Source organism: Taeniopygia guttata, chromosome 2, assembly GCF_048771995.1.
Source record: "Taeniopygia guttata chromosome 2, bTaeGut7.mat, whole genome shotgun sequence".
Lineage (NCBI taxonomy): Eukaryota > Metazoa > Chordata > Aves > Passeriformes > Estrildidae > Taeniopygia > Taeniopygia guttata.
This window is the reverse complement of record NC_133026.1, coordinates 38,401,782-38,411,678: the sequence shown is the minus strand read 5'-3', so window position 1 is coordinate 38,411,678 and position 9,897 is coordinate 38,401,782.

The window sequence follows — 9,897 nt, the reverse complement described above, 5'->3', positions numbered from 1 at the left end:
CAGACTGAGAACGAGGCAGTGGAGATAAATGAGGTTAAAAAGTGGAGGTTAAACGCAGCTAAATGTAGTTTAATGCCTCCTAATTTGGGTGAGTTTCCTCTCAAATGAGGTAAACAGGTCAGTTTGTGTGAGCTTCATTGCTTCTCAAATAAGGTAAGAGGGTGAGTTTTCCCATTTTTCCGTGCATGGTCAGCAGATGGGAAGCATACAGCTTTCCTCTTGGTCCACACTCAATATCCATCACTATCTCCAGACCCCTCACCCCCCAGCCCCAATCTCCTACAGAAAAAGCTGCTCATATTCCCAGTTCTCCTCCTCATAACAATTTTAAACTACATTTCCTAAGTCCTGCCATGCTGCCCTCTGGGCTCTTGTTTAGTCCCTTCCTTCATGACTGGCAGCCAAGCAGTGCTGCCTGCCGTGGGCACGATCAGGTACAGATATAGGGCACAATGGCCCACCCTCCCTTCTCGTGCTCAGGGCTCTGTCTTGCCCCTCTGCCTGGCTGCCGGTCCTTGTGGACAGAGCAAAAATAAAATGTATTTGATATCAGCCTATCATGGCTTCTCAAACCTCTCAACAGATTAAATTGACCTATAGACTCAAAGGAGAAGGTAGTGAATACATCAAATGCTATTAGAAAACTAGCTTGAATGTCAGGAACAACAGTAGAGCAACTCCTCTCTGTCTGCATAATCTGCATCTGTGGGGTTTCTAATGCTGTATTTGAATTTTAACAAAACAGATGTTTGAGTAATGTTTATTAACTGGTGGGTCATCAACCCCAGGTATTTACTGGGTCTGCTAAAAAAACCCTACAGAACTCTTGCTTTCGGATAAAGCTTCAATTTGCAGGTGGTGGTGGAAGCACCCAAAGATGAGTATGGAGGCACTGGCACTCAGATCAAAGGTCCACCTGGCCTGCAGGCCTTTTGTGGTGCTCAAGGGAGGCTCCAGGTTTTTCAGGTGCATGGACTCCATTCCTGAGAGTGGTCAATAAAGGGAAGGACTGCTTGTTCACTTCCTTTGTGGGCAAGGATAAATGCTGCTGCTCCTGCCTGGCGGGACAAATGGGAAAGGCAATGTACGCAGGTTCGTAGGATGCCATAGGGAGAGGCCATCACATCACTCCCAATCTCAGTCTATCCTACTTACTGCCAGAACATGATTTTGTCACTCCCAGAGAGATTCCAACCTCTAATATCTTTTACCATCGACTTCTGAGACTCTCTGGGATCATTATAGCAGTTTCAGCCTGCTCTTTCCTCTGGTGCTGCACTTGGCAGTCCTGAAGCTGATCCCCATCTATCTTCAAGAATGTATTTATTTTGCTTCCCTCTCCTATCTCAGAACAACCCATCCAAACCTAGCAGTGCTCTCTATGCTCCTGTACTCCATCCTTTCTGGTTCCTTCTCTGAGGTGGCTACACACATGATTTGCAAGAGCCAAGCACTTCTCTTAGGGATGTAGTATGGCAAGAAGCAAACAATGGGCCCACCACCCAGCCTCGCAAGGATCCTTATCCACCTTAAGGACACCAAAAGGTGTATTTCCTGAGAAGATCAAGCAGGTAGAGCTGGCTGTGGGTGGCCACGAGATGCAAACACTGTGACTTCTGTCCTGGAGTTTCCAAAGGAGGTCTCAGAAATGGCCCATCCACTCCTATGCTCTAGTTTTGCTTTTCAGCACAAAGCTGTGGACTGCCATAGCAGACCATGAGAGGCACTTCAATGTTTGGAGAAGAAAACTGTCTTAGAGAGCATCAAGATTTTTATTCTGGCCTCTAACCTGGAAGAAGACTCCACTCTGCCAGTGAAATAAGAGGGTCAGATTTTTCTTAGAACCTCTTTCTGCCTACCTCTTCCAAACCCACACAAGCAAACACCTGGCTAATAACTTGTGGCTCTGGGTGCTGGCCAAGTCATGGTGCCTGGGCTTCTTCTTGAGAGGCTTCTCTTTGACTCTAGCTTGGCTGCTAAAGCTCTAGTGTTACTTGCTGAGCTGCAAATAACATTCCTTTCAAAATGTGATGCTCAGTGGATATTCCCTGTTCCCCACAAGGGTCTGTGACTCAGCTTTCCATGAAGGGCAAAACAAATCCTAGCATTGTGGAGAGACAGTGTACTGCTGGCATTCACAGTGGCATGGCACCTCTCCAGCCTGAAGGCTGGGCAGGCTCTTGAATGATCAGTGGAGGAGTGATTGGGAATTTGTGTGTTTGGTCAGTCCTTAGAATCCTTCAGCCTCTGTTTACTGCTGCTGTCTGCTGAAGACTTGTGGTTCTGGGAACAGACTGAAGTGAGGCATTGAAACATGAAGGGGCAGGAGAAGGGAAAAAGCACAGAAGGTGGGACAGAAAGCTTCTTCAAACCCCTTCCCACCCCTGGGAAGGAACACAAACATTTATCCCTCTTTTCTCCCAGCCCACACACATGGAGCAGCTCAAGCAGCATGTTTAAATTCCATAGGCTGCAGAGTGATTCCCATCTGTGTTACCTCGGGACGGGAGATGGCACAATGTTGTTGCACCAACTAATGCTGACTTAAAAGTTAAGTGCAGCTGATAGCTGGATGGTGGGACAGGATGCACTTTGGCCACCTCAGCAGAGGTATGTAGAGGCCAATGACTCTTTTTCCTCAGGCCTGAAATGCTGGTGGTTCCTCAGGTTGGAACTGAATGCCTGCACCTTTCTGTCCCCGTGGAGAGGCCCTCCTAATCCTAGTAAACATCCACACATCAGCCAGGGGTGCAAGAGTTTCCATCAGCAGGCATTTGTTCTTTCAGACTAGTTGAATTTCTTCAGTACCTGGTATATTTACAATAATATTAGTTTGATCTCAAAACATAAACTTTGCTAAAATAAAAAAATTGTCTGCTTGAAGAGTGCCAAGGAGCAGCATTTTTTCATGCCACAGCACCTCCTGAAGTTCTCTGTTTCTTTTTTTCCTTATTACCTCAGGAAAAAATCTTAACCTCATATTTGTCTTTTTCACTGATGCTCAGAACAGTGCTGACATTTGCACAGCTCTACAGTAAGTCCAAGTTCTCTTCCCTGGTTGTTTACAGCATGCAATGGTTTAAATAGAATAAAAGATATCTTCCCCCATATAAAATTCTTTATCGTTCTTTTTCACTCTGGTCTGTGTGATAAGATCCTCCTGAAACCCTCAGTAATGTGTCCGTCTTGAATAATTTGTGCTCCACAACTGCAGATGGAACTAGTTCATACAAGTACACTTAGGTGAGGCAACTGATACCAAACCCATGCTTGCATTTCCAGTTTCTTTAAAGCAAAGATTCACTTGCTATCTACAGTTACTACCTTAAATACTGCCCTCTAAAAGTCTTTATAAAGATAGCTATAACTGTGACTTTCTTTCGTACATTAAATTATATAAATAGCCATAGCTCATCTAACTAATCTTAGCCTCTGGAAGCCAGTGGAAACTTTTCTATCGATTCGAGTCAGCTTGGGTCAAGCCCTACACAGTGTTTTCTGACCCCCTGCCCTACTTTTTCTCCATTCCAATTTAACATATATATCTCTGACTCTTTCAGTTGGTGCACTTTTTTTCTCTCTGTCAAACAGAAATCCTGATAAGGAGGTCCCAAAGGTCTTTAGCTTGTCATCACATCCCTTCATAGGCTGAATGTCTGCAGAATGCTTTAGGAAGAAGGAAAAGTTAAATATAGAATAATTTAAATCTGCCCATTAAGGGCATGCCTACATGACACAAATGCAGCTAGCTTAGGTACTGGGAGTGGTGCAGTCACGGAGCTAAGTATAACCAAGCAGAGGATGTGGCTCACAAACCATCCCCCTTGCACTCACATCCTGTCTCTCGGTATCAGAGCCTTAGAGGAAGATATAAAAGCTCATAATAGACAGTCATATACTAACTTGCCCATAGGGTAACTCTCTTCCTGATTAAGCTCCTCAGCAGTCAGTTTATAGCCTGAAGCACATAACCCTGCCACTTTTTTCTCTTACCCAGCATTATTGCAAGCGTGCTTTTTCATCACAGACTTTGATAGTACAACTGGTTGCCTGGGCTGGTCAAATTGATGGGAAATAACTTCATGCAATAGTAATGTATTACCACTGGCCTCATCTGCCCCCGTAGATTTTAATGGAAGGTGATGACTTGGACTTTTAGTCTAGAAGGATAAAACATTAATTCTATGTTAATTAAGCCTGTCTTATATGGCAGTAATATCACTGCCCACCTTTTTCTTCTTGTGCTAGAAGTCCCTTAATCTGTCAGTATATCATCTATTTATCCAGAAATCAAATCATCACCTGATAAGAAAAATATGAGGCTATATACTGCTTGATTGGGCCAAATGTGATTTTTGGGAGAGAAGCAGAATGGATAGTGCAAAGGATGTACAAGGAGCTACCCTTTGTCTTCACTGAAAAAGACTCACACAACTTAGCTACAGGTGGCTTCTGACGCATTGTGCTGTCTTGGAGAAGGCATCAGCAGTGCTATATTGAAGGCACAGTCAGAACACAACTGCTGCCTTATGCTCTGGCAGCTGCTAGTCCCTTCTCCCCGCCACCCAAACCTCTCCAGGGGCAACTGCATTTTCCACTCTGGTGTCGTTTGTACTAAATACCCTTCTAAGTCTGGATTTTTGTATTTTCCCCTGGCTTTTCCCAATGCTTTCATGTCACAGTGTCCCGAAGAGCACCTTATTTCAAAGCACTGATTCTCTCTAGGAAGTTAGCTAAGCTGGAGGCTGGCAGCAATCACGTTGGCATTGCGTGACATGGTGCTGGCCAGGACATCTCTGGTGTGGTGTCACTGCTGTCACTAGATCAAAACCATTGCTTCAGAAGCCTTCTTGTAGCTCAGCTCCACCATTTCCCTTCTGAACCCCCCAAGCCACCAAAACGTAAGCCCAGTTTGATTTTTCTCTTTGTAAGCTATGTTCATTCTTGGAGAGATATATGTTTGTAACACAAACATAAAGCTCATCCTGGGCAGACCAGAGATGCAAATGATGTCTTCTCCTTGTTTTGGGGAAATTGTTCAGGTTGTATGAAGGGGACACACAGACAGAAATTACAGCCCCAGCTCCTGCAAAGTTTTATGTATCACCCTTTCTTCTCTCCTTCGCAGCAGCACAAACTTACTGTGATTACTGGTGTATTTTACAAGGAAAATTCCAGCGAAAACTCAGCCCAGTCACCACCAGAGGCAAATACAACTTGCATGTGGGCCTTAAGTAGCACAAGTTTGTAGAATATTAGTAGCTTTCATTACAGGTGCCATTGGTCACTGTGCATTGGCCCAGAGAGTGAGAACTGCCTTTTACATCCAAGCAAAACAAAAGCAACTATAGTCAAATCTGAAAATATTCTCTGAGAAATAAACCAAAATGGTTTATTTTGACCCTAAGACTTAGTACCTGTAACTACCCAAAAGATAGCTGGCACTTCAAGAGCCAAGACAACTCCAGGCTCTACACAGCACAGTGTTTTTTCCCGTAATCATTGTCTCACCCTTGCTAACTAGGAGGCCAAAAGATGACTTACAGCTTCAAGGTGCTGAGTTGAATCAAGTTCCGATGCATGGAACTCGGTATTGGACCTTGTGCACTGCTGGATTAGGCCCAGCTGGTCAAACTCTTGTTCTGAAAAGCTGGCTTCTGTATTCTGCTAAGAGCCTAAAGAGTTAAAGTTATTAACTGACTTCTGAATAAAATGCATTAGGAATAAATATGCTTTAGGATAAACCTATTAAATGGATAAAAATGCCATTACCAGGGGTGAAATATGATTGTGTGACCTTTTAAATAAATAAGCCTGCTATGCACCAAATTATGTCAGATAATAAGCTTTATACATGATAAAGTCATGTAGTAGGTCTCAATCTTCAGGCTTTCAATGAAATATCGCTAGCCATAAAGGGCTCCTGAAATGTTACACTAAAGAAAATTGCTTCAAGCTATAAAAACTTAACTGTTAAGACAAATGGAGTTTCTCTCATAAAACCCTTTGCAAGGCATTGGTAGCAAGAGCAAAAGCTTACTAGAAACAAACCTGAGGCTTTTGCAAGTACACAATGCTTCTTAAAATAATGCAGATTCCAGATAAATCTGGAATAACTCTATTAAAAGCAGAATGGTCTAACCCCAAAAACACCAGCATGAGATCCAAATTTTATTTGTAGGGCCTTAGAAATATGTTGGTGGGATATCTCTGGGTATAAGCATTGCTGTGTGTCCAAACTAATCTGCACTTGCAGTTTTGGCACTTGTACAAGCAGTGGAAATGCTGACCTCCCTGTCTGTCCTGAATCTTGGGTCTGGCTGTGTTATGCCTCAGCGACTTGCCCAGATTACTCCTGACACAACAATATTCCCACTAAGGGACCATTCGTATTTGATGGGATGGAAACAGAGCTGGATATTATCAGCCTTGTGAATAAAGGCAGATGTGCATCTAGCCAGATTCAGCTACCAGCTTCACATGCAGCAAAACTGGCTCTCTGCATTAAGTCAGAGTAAGAATTTTTTGCTCTAAACCATTACAAATAAGAGGGAAGGAAGCCAATTCTCTCGTTCCTTCTAGTAATCACAGGCAAACCAACAAAACCTCCTGGCGAGGCGCTTGCAGTTTTAATAAAATCATCATGGTCACTTCATCTCTTGTTACGTGAACATCAGCAAATAAACGCAATTCCCAGCTTGGGGCTTGTGCTGGTTTTGGCTGAAGCAGAGTTAATTAGTTTCAAGCACAGTTCCAAGGACTGGAAATACTCTTGGAATTCCCTGACACGATCAATTATCTTCTTAAAAAGTTGATATCAGACACTGATGAAAAGGACTGTTCCTGTTTCTTCTGCGTTTTCATTTTTTGTTTTGTTTTGTTTGTTTGTTTGGCAGAGTATTCTTGTGTGGGGGTGTTTGTTGCTTTTTCCCCCTGAATTGGGAGAATGCATCCTTGAAAGGGTCTTCTTAAACTTCATCTACAAACACTGATAATTTTTACCAAAGCTCAATCCAGTGCAATCTTTTCCAGGAGGGGAAAGAGCCATTAAAAAGACATAGCAAAGAGACATAGCAAAATTCAAGCACACAAACCAGCCTTGCTCCAATTCCCAAAGAGTTCATTCTCTGAACCTTAGCAAATAAAGAGGTACATTCTCCACAACTAGTTTTAGTGCTCCTGCTAAATACAGAGAGGTACACTATGGCAAACACAACTGAAACAGGACCACTGCAAAGGAATGGGTGGCATCATGAGGCTAGCAGTGAAATTTTATCATGTTTTCCTGAACTGGAACACAACGTCTAGAAGCAAATAATAGGCAGGAACTCAGCTGGATCCTGAAGATACCTTCAGGCACTTGCCATTTTGTTTTATTGCTGTTCTTCAACACTAGGGAATTGTAAGCATCAGCCTCACAGAAAAGACACATTATCAAGGTGAAGGACAACTGCTTGTTATATAATCCTGCCAGATCCTTGATACAGCAGTTCTCAGCAAACAACCATCTTGCTCTGAGTCATCTGGAAAGTCTCTGGTTCAGTGAGCTTCCAGGAGCAGACCATCAAAACAGGTTGTATTTCCACTTCCCATTTCAAATTACAGGAGGCACTTATGAGTCAAGGCAATAATTTTCTCTTTATCTACTTTCAGATGCCATCCTGCATACGGATCCAGCCCGTGCACATGCTGAGCCAGAAGCTCTTTGGGAGTTCCCAGCCATTGCTGGATGTCACAGCTTGCAGCTGTCCTGGGTGGCTGCTGGCACGAGGGCAACCACAGTGTGAGGAAATCCTTACTCTGCTCTTCAGAGAACTGGAGATGCTACATGTGGGGCTGGACTTGTTCCACATTCACCAGCCCTTTTCCAAATGCCCATCACTGGTCCCTGTCAAAAGCAGGCATTGTGCCCATTAGATCTCTGGGCTGGCCCTGCATGGCTATTCACATTTTTTTCTTGCTTTATTACCCTTTGAGGCAATGCCAAGTCTTAATTCAGTGCTGGGTTACAGATCCCAGCAGGACACATTGCCCTGTGTCTATCTCGGAATTAGGAGGTCTCCTGCCTCAGAGCTGGCCAGCTCAGACCCACTGCTCTCCACCTCTGCTCCTCCCCGCTGTGCCTGACAGACAGAATCAGCTCTTGTGACAACAGCACTGGCACAAGAAGCTGAGCATCTCATCTTTTACAAACCAAACAACTACAGCTTTGGCAATCTCATTCCTACTGACTAACAACAACAACAACAACAAAAAGAACGGAGTCAGCAGCAAGCAGTAGCCTATTGCACAGAGCTGTAAATAAGCCCAGGAGAAACAAGATGGGTCAGCTTGGGTTGGCTGGTGGGTGCTGAAAGAGCTGGCCCAGGGTTACCACTTCAGTGTGGGCCAAAGTGGGGGAAGATAGAAGGCAATCAGTTCCCTGGTTCTCTGTCTGACTCCCTGCATAGAACAAAATTGCTTCAGCCTTTACTGCTATTACAAACTTCCTATGAAAGTACCATACAGTTCAATGCTCAAGCTGTAATGCAATTAATGTGATTTTAGGACAGTTTGCAGAATCTGCAAAAACCATCAAGTTTCATATCTGTGGTTCATTTCAACAGTCATAATTTGGCTAACAGAATTATTCATGCTCAAGACTTCTCTTTTTTTCTTTTTTTCCTTAAAGCAGGTTAAAATTGCAGAATGTTGTCAGAATAGCACCTACTAGAAGGTGAGATTGTTTGCTAGAGAAGCATTTTAAAGTTTTCAGTTCTAAACAGATGGGGCCATCACTGGAGAAAATAGAACTCATGTATGCCATATGCTTTACATAGTTTTATGATTATTGTATTTTTTATTAAACTAGCCAATTAAAGTAATAACTATACTGGAGATTTTAATTTAGCCTCAGGAGTCAGAACAGTGATTCAGTTTTTCATGGTGCTTTTATTTCTATTTTCCTTCTCAGCAACATAAATAATAAATCTAAAAGTCGGGTTTTTAGTGTAACTTACAGTAATCAGCTTATTTTGTGTTTCCCATTGATATGGTACAACTATTGCTTTAAAATTGCTGTTTACAATGGACAGCAATCACCTTCCCAGCACAACTCAATGGAGTAAAATTAAAAACTTAGTATCTTACTACTAGCTTATATGGGCTTTTAGTCTCTGCCTCTTAAGAAAAGACTACCAGGCATCTATCAGAAATAAAACTACTTAAATTAATATTGGAGATTAGATTCTACAGATTCAACAGAACCAATTGAATCAAGTATTTTCTATAATTCTATTTTAAAAAAGCAAACCTCAAGAGAAGTCCTTTTACTTGCATGCTGACTTTCCTGTGTAGTTGAATCTTATTTTGTGTCTTTTTCTGTATAAAAGAGCTTAAGCAGATGCTCTCCACCAACACCCATAGCAGTAACTTGCAAAGTGAAAATAATACAAAAGTTTCTGTTTTGCTTAAAAGGTTCACTATGACTTTTTTAACTGTGCCTTGGCAAAACTGCTTTCCAAATAGTTGCAAACAAAGCAACTTATACAACATTATTTTTATATATGGCTCTGAAAGAACTGAAAACACAAAGTTCAAAACACATAATTTATAAAGGTTGTGTAACTTGCTATCTAAATTTACCTGAGTAATCATGAAACCTGTGAGAGAGCAGGTGGATTGTAACAGCAGATGAGTTGAAGGGCTGCGATTCTCATACAAGGAAAGGGTTCAAGTAATTGCTTGTTAGTCACAGAAAAACAATGCTGCAAGAAAACTGTATGAATAAATGAATGAGTGAACACTGGACTAATGAGCTACTTCCTCTGCTCGGTGGATGAGCTCTCTGGGGATGACAACTCATTTTCGTTACACTCGTGAACACAGTGCAGAGTTAACAGGATTTTGGTTTCTGCC